Source organism: Callithrix jacchus, chromosome 12, assembly GCF_049354715.1.
Source record: "Callithrix jacchus isolate 240 chromosome 12, calJac240_pri, whole genome shotgun sequence".
Lineage (NCBI taxonomy): Eukaryota > Metazoa > Chordata > Mammalia > Primates > Cebidae > Callithrix > Callithrix jacchus.
The window spans coordinates 126,470,044-126,486,676 of NC_133513.1; positions in this window are offsets into that span (position 1 = coordinate 126,470,044).

Consider the following 16,633-nt stretch of genomic DNA (forward strand, 5'->3'; position numbering starts at 1 on the left):
GTGTGAGTGAGTGTGTCTGTGTGTGGGGTGTGATGGAGTGTGTGTGCCTGTGTGGTGTGTGAGTGTAGACATGTCTGAGTGTGTGTGCTTGTGTGGGTTTGTGTGCCTGTGCGGTGTGTGGGTGAGTCTGTGAGAGTGTGCACACATGCATCATCTTCAGAGGCACAGGTGAGGCGCTCCCCACCCTGCCCCCTGCTGGTGTGTGACCCCCGCACCGCAACAGCACTGCAGTGACTTTACTCAGCCCCAAGGACCGGAAACAGAAGCCGCCTGTGCCGGACCCTGAGGGTTCTCCTCTGGCACGGTCCTAGCTCAGGAAGCCTCCGGCCTGGGAGGCCACACAGTGGCATCTGCCGTGTCTCCCATGAGGCCCGGGACACAGCCTGCTCTTGCTAAATGAGCCGCCCCTGCAGGGGCTTTGGGCAGCGAAGGAGCCCCCGCTGGTCCTGTGGGGTGGGGCCTGGGTCGGGCCCGCATGTTCTACCAACCTGATGGGGACTCCGGTGGGACCCAGTCTGGACAGGAGCACTGGGGCCCCCGGGGGGCCCTCAGCAGAAGGTCAGCTCAGCAGACACTTGCCAAGCTGCAGCACTGCCCATCAGTGACAGCAGCTGCAGGAAGCCTGTTTGGGGACCTGGAAGGAGCTGGGGGCCTGCACTCAGGTGGTGAATGCACCCCACGTGCAGAGACAGGGCTGCACAGAGCACTTCCGCACCCACCCAGGGCCAGACGGTGCCTGGCCTGTCCTGCCACTTGCCCCTGAGCCTTGGATCTGGCATTTCTAGGGAGATTCCGTCAGGACCAGCATCGGCCTGAGCCGGGACGGTGGGTGTGCCCACTGCTGCGCCTGCCCGTCTCACCCCCTCTGTGCTGCCAGGGTTTGTGCCTGAGCCCAGAGGCTTCCACAGAGCCTTTCCTGCGGGAGATCTCATCACACAGGCGCCTACAGGTGGAAATTCTGCCTGTCGCATTCAAGGTCAAGGATGTTCTGTAGCCTTTGAGGTGGGTGGGGGTGGGGGTGCCTTGGGCAGGTGGAGGTCAGCCCTATGTTTGCAGGGAAAGCATGTGCCCAGTGAGGCAGGGGACAGAGGAGGGAGGGAAGGGACAGGGTGAGCACCCCGTGGGGATGAAGCACTGTGAGGCCAGGCCAGCGGTGGGGTGGGGGCAGGGCCTAGCGGGCATGTGGGGAGACTCTTGGGGACAGGGACCCAGAAGCTAATTTGGAGGGTCCCCGGGGCCAAGCCTGAGCAGGTGTCTGAGTGCCACAGTTGTTCAGGGCAGGCGGAGCAGGAAGGCCCTAGGAGGGGCCAACACACGTCAGAGGTCTGTCCCTCCGGCCAAGTTAGGAGACCAGAGTCTTCCAGCGAGACGTGGTCCAGGTCCTAGTGGAGTGAGTATTCCCGGTGAGGGACAGCCCGTGTGAGTGCCCATGTCTCTGCCCTGGCTCAGAGAGTCCTCGTGGTCCAGGTCTCCACGGAGTGGTAACTCTGGCGTTGAGTGCCTCCCAGGTAGAGTTAATGCTCATATTGGATTCATAGTGGGGCAGTGTTGCTGGGTAAAATACTCGTGAGGTGATGCTAGTGGACTGTTCTGCTGTAGGATGAGGTCGCATTTTCTGGGCTCCTTTCTTGGTGCCACTGGTGTGGACTGGACGTTCATGCTCCGTGTGCTCAGGTGGCAGTGGTGGTGCGTTCCCATGTGCTTTGTGGAAACTGCGCCCGTGTGACCTTCCTAGTTCTCACGGTCTGAGTCACCTGAACTGAGTCCTAGGCTCCATGCCACGTGGGCTGTGGGCCTGTGGTCTGCATCCCAGGAGGGTGAGTACTCCTGGTAAACACTGTTTAAATTGAGCACTGGAGTCTGTTGCACCAAGGGAGCACTAGTGCAGGATGTGGGCATGGGCTGAGCTGCTGGGGTAGACTCCCACCTCCACTGCAGCACCCGTAGCCTCGGTGTCTTGGTGGGGTGAGGCCGCTGGCCTGACCAGGAGTTAAAGGAAAAGTATTCAATGATGCTTCTTAAAGCACAGCAGATTGGCTGGGGACAGTGGCTCACACCTGTAATCCCAGCACTTTGGGAGGCCGAGGTGGGCAGATCACAAGGTGAGGAGTTCGAGACCAGCCTAACCAACATGGTGAAACCCCATCTATACTAAAAATGCAAAAATTAGCTGGGTGTGGTGGCATGTGCCTGTAGTCCCAGCTACTCAGGAGGCTGAGACAGGAGAATCGCTTGAACCTGGGAGGCAGAGGTTGCAGCGAACCAAGATCGCACCATTGTACTCCAGTCTGCGTGACCCAGGGAGACTCCATCTCAAAAAAAAACACCCGGCAGACTTCATTCAGGGCCATTGGGTCCCTGGTTGTGAGATAGCCTGGGTTAGTACCGTGGGGGTTCTGGTCTCTGGGTCCCTGTGGAGATGGCTGGTCCCCAGGGCCCTATGGGGGCAGAAGGATGGTCAGTCAGTGGTGGGGTTCCCACCCACAGACTTTCTTTTTGGACCTGGGTGGGCTCATTGGTTAATTGTGGGGGGAGGAAGAGGCCACAGCAAACCTCAGCAGGCAGCGGGGGCTCAGCTCCTGACGGTGCCTTCTGAGGACACAAGGAAGGACCACCCAGACTGGGACAGTCACACGAGCAGCCACCCCTGCCTCTGGAGCTGCTCCAGGCCTGCTGAGGGCCCACCCACTTTCTCCTCAAGCTGCCTCAGTTTTGCCGTTCACCCCACAGGGCACTCTGGGGAGTGAGGGCTGTTGATGCCAAGTGCGGGGGCTGCTGGGACTTTCTCCTCCTTCTTCATGGGTGACCCTGGGGGCCAGTCCCAGCCACTAGGAAAGAAACTGGCACAGCTGAGTGCCTGCTGGACCCTGAGGTTGGACTTACAGTCTGGACGCTGACCTCGGGAGCCCCAGGTGGGTCACCCATGCCCGCTTCTGTGGTCTGCACCTGCTTCTCCATCCAACCTGGTCTCTGGAGTGAGGTGTGGCTCCCTGACAGCTCCAATCCCCCGGGGGTGGGAGCCTGTGCCCACTCACACTCTTTCACAGGACCCCCAAGCAGCAGGCAAAGCGGGGCCAGAGAGGGCCAAGCTGGCTGCAGGGACATGGGAGCTGTTGGACGTGGCCCTGCGTGGCACTAGCGATGGCCTCACAGTGCAGCCATGCGCCCCAGCCTGTGGGGTGGACATTAATCACTCCAGCTTACCATGTGTCACTCACACCTCACTAAGGTTTAAAACTGGTTTCACACACTCCCAGCAAGAAGCAGGGTGATGCTGGGGAGGGGCCAGGTGCCTGTGCCTATGCCTGGCTGAGTGGCGTGTCAGCCTTCAGAGCAAAGGGCAGGGCCGGAGGGGAGGGCCTGGCCGTGGCGTGTCAGCCTCGTGTATATGCTGAAGCAGCCTCGGGCTCGATGGATTTCATGGGCAGGACAGACATCCACGGGAAGCAGAAAAAAGAACCACATGACTCTCTTGTGTGTCAGGGCCTCAGGCCTGCTCTGGAGGTGTTGGCCCAGGGGCCTTGGGAACCATGAAAGCCCCATGCCTCACTCATGCCAGATCCTCAGGAACCATGATGGGCCCCCCAGCTCGCTCATGTCAGGTCCCTGGGCCACCGTCCCTCTGCTTCCACTTGCCTCCCGCCTTAGTGCTGCTCCGGGGCAGTGACCCTCCCCTGCAAGACCAGGGTCTCCCCAGGTCACAGGGCAGTCAGCACAGTGAGAGAAGGGCAGACCCCCCCGCACAGAAACTTCTGGGGCCAGACCCCCGACACTGCCCTCTGGCGTCAGCAGCATGTACTCACTGGAGCATCTGGGAGCCACAGCTGAGGCCAGGCCACATGTGGGAACACCTCGAGGGAACCTGTGTATCCCAGTGTCAGCCTGCAGCCCTCCGGGAAGGAAGGGTGAAATATCACAGTGTCCACAACTGGAGCGCCTGTGACCCAAGCCTCCCGCCCCGTCAGGTCACAGCTCGGGGAAGGATGGCAGCCCCCATGGGAGGTGCGGAAGGGCCGAGGCAAGCAGCCTCCACCGTGAGTATGGAAGGAAGGCTGCCGGGGAAGGGCCTGTGGCCGAGAGGACCAGGTGAGGCCCAGGCCTGAGGGAATTAGTCTGGGAGAGAGCACCTCTAGTCAGCAGACAAGGACACGCACAGTCCTGTGCTGTCCCCTTCTCAGGTCAGGAGCCACCAGCGGGGGCTGAGCCTGGGAGCAGCACCCCAGCCAGGCTCTAAGGGAATGAACAGGGGCCGCTGACCTGGGCTGGGCCTCCTGGGCTCTCTCCCCGTGCTTCAGCCTCATCTCCAGTGTTCACATGAGGACTGGGCTCAAATCCCCACATTGGGTGGGTGGCGCTGGGGCCTGTGAGCATCGGGCCCCCCACAGGATCTCCCGCAACTCACGACCACATCAGGGCATCAGTGGGGTCCGGGACCCTGGCCCTGCTCTGCGATGGCATCTGGGCCTCAGCCAGGAGGAGGCCACCTGCTCTGAGCTGGTTTTTGGAGATGCTGTTGAGACACAGAGGAATCCTAGAGGCTGGAATCCAGAGGCCCAATGTGCCCCAGGCCTCAGCCATAGCCCCAGGGCCCACAAAGCCCCACAGCATGTTCTGCCCTGACTGAGCACCCTGCTCCACTGACGCCCCACAGGCCGGGACCTGGACCAGAGGAGGCTCACATAGAGCAGCCCCAGCTTCTGCTGCTGCCCTAGGGGCGGGGGCCGGAGTGTCGGGTGCCGAGGAGCACGGCCCCTTCCCTGTGACGGGCACACCAGCAAACGGACAGAAGAGAAAAAGACGAACCCGTTAAGTACCCCCTTGCTTCTCGGGTCTTCTCGTCTTTTTCCGAGAAATGCATCGTATTTAAGTGAGCGAAAAGGAGCATTCCGCTACTTTCTGAGAAACGGCCATCTATGCGGGAAAGGCGATGGGCTTTTTGAATTTTGTTTACAGGAACTTACAGGGTAAAGTCAGTTTGGCTCTCCATGCGTTTGGGAACGGCATGGCCGATAAACTAGAAACGTCTTGTTTAGATTCAGTTTGAGTTCATTCTTTGATCCTTAAAATCTTCGGCCGAGAATTTTATACTTAGCCACACTAAGCTTCCTAAGAAAAGGAGAAATAAGATCCTTCCAGCTAAGGAACTGTTGAGGGGATTCATTACCACCAGGCCTGCCTTGCAAGAGATCTTGAAAGGGGTCCCAAATACAGAAAGGAAGGACCGCTACCAGCTGATACAAAATGCCCTGAAACACACAGACTAGTGTCACTGGGACACAGCCGCACACACCAGCGTGGTAACCACCCGACAGCGCGGTGACGGGGTAGACCCACACCCATCAACACTAACCTTGAATATACACGGGCTAAATGCCCCACTTGAAAGGCACAGAGTGGCAAGCTGGGGACCAAAACAAGAGCCAATGCTGTGCTGTCTTCAAGAGGCCAAAATAAAGGGGCGGAGGAAAATCTACCGAGCAAATGCGAAACAGAAAAAAGCAGGGGTTGCAATCCTAAATTCAGACGAAGCATTTCAAACCCACAAAGATCAAAAACGACAAAGAAAGCCATTATATAATGATAGAGAGTTCAATTTAGCAGGAAGACCTAACTGCCCTAAATACATATGCACCTGACTCAGAAGCACCCGGATTCCTAAAGCTAGCTCTCAGATCAGAAGCCTGCAAAGAGACACAGGCTCCCACGCACAGGACTCCTCCCCAACTCATTCTATGAGGCCAGCATCATCTTGATACCAAAACCTGGCAAAGACACAATGAAAAGAGAAAACGTTATCCCTGGGATGCAAGGTTGGCTCAACACATGCAAATCGGTACAGGACTAAAGACAAAAAAAGCGATTTTCTCACTAGATGCAGAAAAGTCTTTCCATAAAATCCAACGCCTCTTCATGTTAAAAACTCTCAGTAAACTAGGTACTAAAGGAACATACCTCACAATAATAAGAGCCATCTATGACAAATCCACTGCCAACATTATGCTGAATGGGCGAAAGCTGACACAAGGCAAGGATGTCCTCTCTCACTACCTCTGTTGAACATAGTACTGGAAGTCCTGGCCAGAGCAATCAGGCAAGAGAAAGAAATAAAGGTATCGAAATAGGAGGAGAGGAAGTCAAGCTGTCTCTGTTTGCAGATGACATGATTCTGTATGTAGAAAACCTGGTAGTCTGGCCCTAGCGCTCCTTCAGCTGATAAACAGCTTCAGCAAAGTTGCAGGACACAAAATAGATGTACAAAAATCACTAGCACTTCTATAAACCAACCGCAAGCAAATCGAGAGCCAAATCAGAAAGATGATCTTTTCACGATTGCCACACAAAGAATGAAACATCCCGAAATACAGCCACCCAGGGAGGTGAAAGACCTCTGCAATGAGAATCATAAAACACTGCTCAGAGAATCAGAGAACACACAAGCAAATGTAGAAACAGCTCGTGCTTGTGGATAGGAAGACTCGATAGTGTTGAAAGGGCCACACTGCCCAAAGCAAGTTACAGACTCAGTGCTAATCCTGTCCAGCTACCAGTGACATTCTTCACAGCACTAGAGAAACAAAACTATTTAAAATTCACGTGAAACCAAAAAAGAGCCCAAATAGCCAAGGCAATCCTGAGCAGAAAGAACAAAGCTGGAAGCGTCATGTCGCCCAACTTCAAATTGTACTGCAGGCCCACAGTGGCCAAAACGGCACAAACAGACACATAGACCAATGGAGCAGCACAGAGATCTCAGAAATGAGGCCACACATCTACGACCGTCTGATCTCGACAAAGCTGACAGAACAAGCAACGGGAAAAAGACTTCATATTCAGTAAGTGGTGCTGGGCTAACTGGCCAGCCATTTGCGGAAGACTCAACCTGGACCCTTTCTTACACCATATGCAGAAATTCAACTCAAGATGGATTAAAGACTTAAATGTAAAACCCAAAACTGCAAAAACCCTGGAAGACAACCCAGGTGATACCATCGTGGACATAGGAACGGGCAAAGATTTGATGCCAAAGACACCAAAAGGCATCGTAACAAAAGCAAAAACTGAAGTCTAATTAAACTGAAGAGCTTCTGCACAGCCAAAGGAACTATCAACAGAGTCAACAGACACCTACAGAATGGGAGGAAATATTTGCAAACTCTGCATCTGACAAAGGTCTAATATCCAGCGTCTACAACAACTTAAACAAATTTACAAGAGAAAAACAGCTCCATTAAAAAGTGGGCCAAGGACATGAACAGACACTTCTCAAAAGAAGACACGCATGTGGCCAAGAAGCATATGAAAAAGCCCAGAATCACCAACCATTAGAGAAATGCAAGTAAAAAGCACAATGAGATACCATCTCACACTAGTCAGAATGGCTGTGATTCAAACAGCAAAGAATAATGGATGCCAGTGAAGTTGCAGAGAAAAGGGAATGTTTATACACTGTTGGTGGGAGTGTGGATTCGTTCAACCACTGCAGAAAGCAGCATAGAGATGCCTCAAAGAGCTAAAAGCAGAACTACCAGTCGACCCAGCAATCCCATGACTGGGTATATACCCAGAGGAACAGATATCCTTCTACCATGAAGACACATGCACACAAATGTTCATCACCGTTGACAACAGTAAGTACATGGAGTCAACCTAAATGCCCACCAATGGCAGATTGCACAAAGAAAATGCGGCACATAGACACCATGGAATACTATGCAGCCATAAAAAAGGAGCTCATGTCTTTTGTGGGAAAATGGATAGAGCTGGAGGCTATTATACTTAGCAAACCAACTCAGGAACAAAACACCTAACACCACATGTTCTTACTTATATGTTGGAGTGAAATGATGAGAGCTTATGGATACAAAGAACAGAACACCAGGGCCGGGCGCGGTGGCTCACGCCTGTAATCACAGCACTTTGGGAGGCCGAGACGGGTGGATCACAAGGTCAAGAGATTGAGACCATCCAGGTCAACATGGTGAAACCCCGTCTCTACTAAAAATACAAAAAATTAGCTGGGCATGGTGGCGCGTGCCTGTAATCCCAGCTACTCGGGAGGCTGAGGCAGGAGAATTGCCTGAGCCCAGGAGGCGGAGGTTGCGGTGAGCCGAGATCGCGCCATTGCACTCCAGCCTGGGTAACAAGAGCGAAACTCTGTCTCAAAAAAAAAAGAACAGAACACCAGACCCTGGGGTCTCCTTGAGTGGGGAGGGTGGGAGGAAGGAGAGGAGAAGAAAAGACAACTGCTGAGTACTAGGCTTAGTAGCTGGGTGATGAATAAACCCCTGGTCCTAGGCTTAGCACCTGGGTGATGAATAAACTGCTGGGTACTAGGCTTAGTCCCTGGGTGATGGATAATCTGTGCCACCAACCCTGTGACAGGTGTTTACCTAGGTAAAAACCCTTCACTTGTTACCCCCAAACCTAAAATAAGAGTTAAAAAATTAAAACCTGCTTATAACAAAGGCTGAACGGAGCTCACAGCCACGGCGACTTGGAAGGGTGTCCGGGGTGGCTGCCCCAGCCCGGCTGAAGTGAACTCTCACATTTGGGTTTGTGCCTCCACTTCCTCCTTCGGGTCCACACAGATGTGCAGCTGATGAAGGGTGATGGGCCTAGATGCCCTCGGGGCCCACAGCTTCCTCTCCGGCTGTGCCTCCCTCCTGGCACCTCCCAGGTTCAAACTCCGAAGCTCATTGGATCTTGTTGCTCGGGGTTTTCTAGAGTGTAGTCTCCAGGCCCCTCTCCCAGAGGGCAGTGGGTGGAGCAGAAGTCTCCCATCTGGATCCTATCCTTGCTGGTCTCCCTGAGGACCGCCGTCCTGGGGCCTCTGCAGGGCCCCACATGCCCACCTCATTAGCATAATCCTGGGGTTATCATAGGGCTCCTCATATATAATGAAAGACATTCCCATCACTCAGTACCTTCCTGGGCTCATGGAACCCCATTCCAGGCACCCGGACAAAAGCAAATGTGTTTCATAAAATGCCACAAATAAAGAAAAGAGGAACAAATTCCCAGGGGCAAGGGGCATTAGCTGAGTGTGCTGGTGGATGCCTGTAATCCCAGCTACTGGGGAGGCTGAGGCAGGAGAATTGCTTGAACCCAGGAGGCAGAGGTGGCAGTGAGCCTAGATCTCAAGTTATTTCCAAGAACACTTTTGCAAACACAGTAGCCAGCACATAATTTAAAATCATCATGCACCCAAAGAGAAAAGATCACACAGATAAAATCCTGCAAGAAACAGCGGACAAAAGGAATGGCCTGTGGGGCTGAAGCTCCTGGAGCTTGAAGACAGGCTTGTGAACCTGAAGATGACCATGTTTGCCCACCATGCTCAAGAACACGCAGAAAACAGTCACTCAGAACCAAAGCCACTGGAACCTCACGCTATTCACACCAAAGCCGCTGGAGCCTCACACTATTCACACCAAAGCCACTGGAACCTCATACTATTCACACCAAAGCCTCTGGAGCCTCACACTATTCACACCAAAGCCACTGGGACCTCACACTATTCACACCAAAGCCACTGGAACCTCACACTATTCACACCAAAGCCTCTGGAGTTTCACACTATTCACACCAAAGCCACTGGAACCTCACACTATTCACACCAAAGCCTCTGGAGCCTCACACTATTCACACCAAAGCCACTGCAGCCTCACACTATTCACACCAAAGCCACTGCAGCCTCACACTATTCACACCAAAGCCACTGGAGCCTCACACTATTCACACCAAAGCCACTGGAACCTCACGCTATTCACAACAAAGCCTCTGGAGCCTCACGCTATTCACACCAAAGCCACTGGAGCCTCACACTATTCACACCAAAGCCTCTGGAGCCTCACACTGTTCACACCAAACCGACTGGATCCTCACGCTATTCACACCAAAGTCACTGGAGTCCCACACTATTCACACCAAAGCCACTGGAACCTCACGCTATTCACACCAAAGCCTCTGGAGCCTCACACTATTCAAACCAAAGCCTCTGGAGTTTCACACTATTCACACCAAAGCCACTGGGACCTCACATTATTCACACCAAAGCCTCTGGAACCTCACGCTATTCACACCAAAGCCTCTGGAGCCTCACACTATTCAAACCAAAGCCTCTGGAGTTTCACACTATTCACACCAAAGCCACTGGGACCTCACATTATTCACACCAAAGCCTCTGGAACCTCACACTATTCACACCAAAGCCACTGCAGCCTCACGCTATTCACACCAAAGCCTCTGGGACCTCACACTATTCACACCAAAGCCACTGGAGCCTCACGCTATTCACACCAAAGCCACTGGGACCTCACGCTATTCACACCAAAGCCACTGGGACCTCACGCTATTCACACCAAAGCCACTGGAGCCTCACACTATTCACACCAAAGCCACTGGAGCCTCACACTATTCACACCAAAGCCTCTGGGACCTCACACTGTTCACACCAAACCAACTGGAACCTCACGCTATTCACAGCCAAGTCACTGGGACCTCACACTATTCACACCAAAGCCGCTGGGACCTCACACTATTCACACCAAAGCCACTGGAGCCTCATGCTATTCACACCAAAGCCACTGGGACCTCACGCTATTCACACCAAAGCCACTGGAGCCTCACACTTTTCACACCAAAGCCTCTGGGACCTCACACTGTTCACACCAAACTGACTGGAACCTCACGCTACTCACAGCAAAGTCACTGGGACCTCACACTATTCACACCAAAGCCGCTGGGACCTCACACTGTTCACACCAAAGCCTCTGGAGCCTCACACTATTCACACCAAAGCCACTGGAGCCTCACGCTATTCTTAGCCTTAAAGGAATGGAGGGTGGACCTGACTCACAGGACAGGCAGCTGCAAATTTTGCTCCCTGATTGCAGGTCAGCCTTTCCTTGAGCGACACTGTCTGTAAAATGTAGAGAACCGAGGCGCCTGGGAAGACCCTCCTCTTTATCAGAAATTAAGTCCCCTTTCTTCCCTGACACAAGACCTGGGGACTGCCCCACGGTCTAAGGCTGAATGCTAAGTATGCTCTTTTAAACGGAAAGCCGAAAACAAATAAGGTATAACTAATCAAACTGCTGCCACTCATAAGCCAGTCTTGCCTGAGAAGTTCCGTGATCCCTTTCAATTGCTCTGTTTTCTGCATTTGTAAGGGGGACCTTAACTTTTCGGCTTCAGAGCACAGACCCGGTTTCTCTGGAGTCTGTCATCCAGGTGGCTATTTTCAGCTTCACACTTGAATATCCTCTTTTAAACGGGATTCTGATCCTTGTGACTTTTACAAGTTGACAGACACAGAAACTAAGGTTGAGAATTTGGGCAGAGAATCAGAAAGCATTAAAAACTTAAAACAAGTAAAGGCCTGAAAAAGAAATAATGGGAAAATCCAATGAATGGGTTTAACGGTAGATTAGACATAGTTAAACAGAGTTTGCAAACTGGAAGACGGACCATCTGGAAACATCCAGAATAAACTTAAAACATAAACTGCAGAACAGAGGGCAAAAGACATGCAGTGTAGTGTGAGCAGATCTGTCACACGTGTGTCCTGGAGTCCAGGACTGTGGGGACAGGCCGGGGCCGAGAGAGAACTCAGGGGCAGCATCTCATGACAGAATGGCGAAAACTTTCCCAAACTGATTAAAAGCACAAGCCATGGAGTTCAGCAGTTCTACAAACATCCAACTCATATGGAATAGAAATGAAATAATACAGTAATAACCAAAATACAAAATAAGTCGGAAAGAAAAGGGAGCACAGAGCAAGTGGAAAACAGAAAACATTTAACGAATGGCTGATTGAGGCTGGGCGTGGTGGCTCACACTTGTAATGCCAGCACTTTGGGGGCTGAGGCAGGTGGATCACCTGAGGTCATGAGTTCAAGACCAGCCTGGGCAACAGAATGAGTGAGACTCTGAAAAGAAAAGAAAGAAGAAAAGAAAAAGGCTGAAAATCAGTGAGTTGTGCATTTATCTCAAGAATTTAGAAAAGTAATAACAAGTTAACCAAAAATATTGGGATGAAATCATAAAGATAAGAATAGAAATTGGGAGGCCGAGGCGGGTGGATCACGAGGTCAAGAGATCGAGACCATCCTGGCCAACATGGTGAAACCCCGTCTCTACTAAAAATACAAAAAGTAGCCAGGCATGGTGGCACGTGCCTGTAATCCCAGCTACTCAGGAGGCTGACGCAGAAGAATCGCTTGAACCCAGGAAGTGGAGGTTGCAGTGAGCCGAGATTGCACCATTGCACCCCAGCCTGACAGAGCAAGACTCCGCCTCAAAAAAAAAGAACAGAAATTAACAAAACTATATATATCTTCTTTAAAAGGGCTCCTAAAATCAATATAGTCCTGGCAAAGCCAATCAAGAAAAAAGAAAGAAGGTACAAGCAAATGGTCTGGGGTTAGGGGTATTACTTCAGACCCTACAGAGATTAAAAGGTAAAGAACAGATCAATAATATATGCAAAGTTGATGCCAATAACTTAGAAAAGTTAGATAAAAAGAGAAATTTGTAGGAAATATGAAAGCTTTTTTTAAAGATGGGGTCTCACTATGTTAGCCAGGCCAGTCTTGAACTCCTAGCCTCAAGTGATCCTCCTGCCTCAACCTCCCAAAATGCTGAGATTGTAGGTGTGAGCCACTGTGCCTGGCCTGAAAGCCTTTTACTAGTTGTATAAGTAATAAAGAATTGAATTCATAATTTGAAGGCTTCTCATTTAAAAACAAATGTCTTTAGATCCGGTAAGGACCTCACCAGAGAATTTCACCAAGCATTTAAGGAAAAAATAACAGTAGTTTTACTAGAAGAAGAACTCTTTTGGAGAACAGAAAAAGAAGAAACATCCCAATGGTTCCTTGAAGGAAGCAGAACCTTGATACTTACAGCTAACAAGGACATTATGAGAAAGACACATTACCGGCCAATGAAAAGAAGCGAAAAGTTCTCACACAAAATGTTAGTCAGTCAAATCCAACAGTAGTGAGTAAAGATCCTGTACCACAATCAGGTGGATGGAATGAAAAATCAGTTCTGCATCAAACGTTTACCTGCGTGATCTAACAGATGATCAGAATACGAGAGGAAGTTACATCATCACCCCAGTAGACACAGAAAACACATTTGGTGAAATTCAGCACCTGTTTGTGACTTAATAGAACACATGGAAAATCAGCAGGAGAAGGAGAAGGAGACTTAATTAATCTGCTAAAGGTAGTTACGAATCCTGTCGCAAGATTACATTTAATGGTAAAGTAGGAAGCTGGCCTTCTCTCCCACTGGGCACTCAGCAGAGCGGACGCCCACTACCCGGGCTGTTCTGCGTTGTCAGGAGGCACTGGCAGGGACTGGGAGGAGGAGGGAGAAAGAGTCTGGTGAGGATCGGTGATGAAGTCAGCCTGGCGTTGTTCTTGGTGATATGCCAAGATCAGAATTAAGCAGGTTTAGCAACGTTGCCAGATACAAGGTTGTTACACAAAAACCAACTTTATTTTTGTAGGCCAGCACTAAACAGAAAATAAATGTTTCGCAAAGATAGAAGCTACAGTAGCCCCACAAAACATCAGCTCTCCGTGCTAATACGCGTAAAACCTTCTCACAGAAAGCAATAGACATCACGAGACACATGCGGATAACCCGACTGCGTGGAAGAAGGTGAGTGTCCTCGGGTGAGGAGGCTCCAGTCATGAAGGCTGGGAGCTGTGCAGGGCCAGTGCGACCCCAGCCAGACCCCAGCAAGACTCCAGGGCACACGACACGCTGTTCCAGACGGGTGTGAAAATGCGAGGACCGGAGCAGCCGGGACCTTCCTGAAGAAGGAGGAGGTGGCGGAAGAGGCAAGGGTGGGCTGTGGGGCTGGTGCAGAATTGACAGAAAGATGGATGGGAAAGGATAGAGCCTAGAAACAGACACACCCAAGCACACTTGAGCCAGCAGAAGCCAGCTGGCAAAGCGGAGGCTGAAGGGCACCTTCCCGACACCAGCCCCCGCGCCCTGACCATCCCCAGTGCGGGGAAAATGGGGAGCTTCACACACGTGTAACATAGGATCTGGCAACTCCACTGCAAAGATAGGCCCAGCAGAAACACGGGCTCAGAACAAGAGGCCCCGTAGCTTCATTCCTGAGGCCTCAAATCTGGAAACCACCCGGGTGCCCACCAACAGTGGGAAGAGAACGTAAACTGTGGAATAGTGGCGTGATTTAATACAGTGCGGCAACGATAATCAATAAACTACCACCAGCCATGTCAACATGGTTGAATCTCAGAGACAGTGCGTGAGGAAAAATGTACACACACACACACACACACACACAAATACACACACATCTACACACAAACACACATAGAAATACACATGCACACACCAATACACCCAATACACACACGCAAATACACACATACACACATACATACATAGAAATACACACATGCACACACCAATACACACACACACACCAATACACCCAATACACACACGCAAATACATACATACATAGAAATACACACATGCACACACCAATACACACACATATACACACACACAAACATACACACACCAATACACACAGACACCAATACACATACACACCAATACACACACAAATACACAAACACACATCTACACGCAAATAAACACACACAGAAATACACACACACCAATACACCCAATACACACACAAATACACACATATACACATACACAAATACACACACACCAATACACCCAATACACACACACAAATACACACGTATACACATACACAAATACATACATAGACATACACACATGCACACACCAATACACACACATACACACACAAATACACACACAAACACACCCATACACAAATGTACACATACAGAAATACACGCAAATATACAAACACAAATACACATGAATACATAGAAATACACACACCAATACACACACATACACACAGACATACACAAATACACAAATGCTCAAATACACACATGTACACACAAATATACACAAATACAAATACACACATACACAAATGCACATATACACACAAATACACACCCATACACACAAATATACATACACAAATGTACACACAAATACATATACACAAAGACACACACACCACACAAATACACAAAATACACACACACACACACAAAGATACACATTGTTTGATTCTACCGTATACAGATTGTCAAAACTAAAGCAGGTGAACCTAATTGCAGAGTTTAACAACGCGTGCAGAGGTGAAGCTGTGAAGAAAAGCACGGAAATCATCTCTGAGAGCGTGGACGCTGCGGCCATGCGGGCTGGGGTTGGCACTTGGAGGCCGGGGCCCTGTGGGTGGCAGTTCCACGGGTGCTCACTGCGGTGGTGACAGCAGGGCGTCCTCTGTTTCTGCCCCTCTCTGGGAAGCGTGTTAGGATTTTCGACATGAAGGAAGGGCTCTGAACGCCCCTCTTGGTGTCCCCCATTTTCTGCCCTCGGGGCTGTGAGATCAGGTGCCCCTGGCTGGCTCCCCACATCTGACGTGTTTGTGCATCCTCTGGAAAGCAGGTGTGGGACCAGCGCTGGGTGTGAATGGCAGCTGCATCCTGTGGGCAGGGAGCTCCAGGTTCTGAGCCTCCAGGCTGCCCCTCACCTGGATGCTCTGGGAGCCAACCCAGGCAACCAAAGGAGGGAATGGACCTCAAAGCTCAAGCATTCTGCTTAACCTGGGTGCTTACACCACGCTTGTGTCAGAATCAGAGAGCATGTACAGGCATGTGTGCCTGGAAGGGAGGGTGAGAGGTGGGGGGAGGGCAAGAGGTGGGGGGAGGGCGAGAGGTGGGGGGAGGGTAGAGGTGGGGGAGGGTGAGAGGTGGGGGGAGGGCGAGAGGTGGGGGAGGGTGAAGTGGGGGAGGGTGAGGTGGGGGAGGGTGAGAGGTGAGGGAGGGTGAGGTGGGGGGAGGGTAGAGGTGGGGGAGGGTGAGAGGTAGGGAGGGTGAGAGGTGGGGGGAGGGGAGAGGTGGAGGAGGGGAAAGGTGGGGGAAGGCGAGAGGTTAGGGGAAGGGTGAGAGGTTGGGGTTAGCATGAGAGGTATTGGGGGAGGGTGAGAGGTGTGGGGAGAGGGTGAGAGGTGGGGGAGGGTGTCAGGTGGGGAGGGTGAGAGGTGTGGGGAGAGGGTGAGAGGTGGGGGAGCGTGTCAGGTGGGGAGGGTGAGAGGTTGGGTGGGTGAGAGGTGTGGCTCCCTGGCTGGTCCAGTGGCCTGGACCCTGCCAGAAAGCAGACACCAAACCTTGATGGAGAGACGGTGCTGGGAGCTGGAAGGCGCAGGGAGCAGCAAGGCTCCCAGGGGTGGCGGTGGTAGCGGCTGCTGAGGGATGGGGGCTCCATCTGCTCCCAGAGGCACTGGCTCCCCTGAGGGGCGAGTGTGGCAGGTCAGGGCCAGCCCGGTGCAGAGACGGAGCAAGGAGGAAGTGTTGCCGCCAGAGCCCACTGGGCAGCTCCCGCAGAAGCCGGTCGTGGTCCACATGGTCCACGTGGTCCACGGGTCCTGCATGCCGGCTCCCGCCTCTAACACAAGCACCGCCACTTATGTCAACCCTGACTTTGATAAAGTGAGCCTATAGCCACTGGAAGCA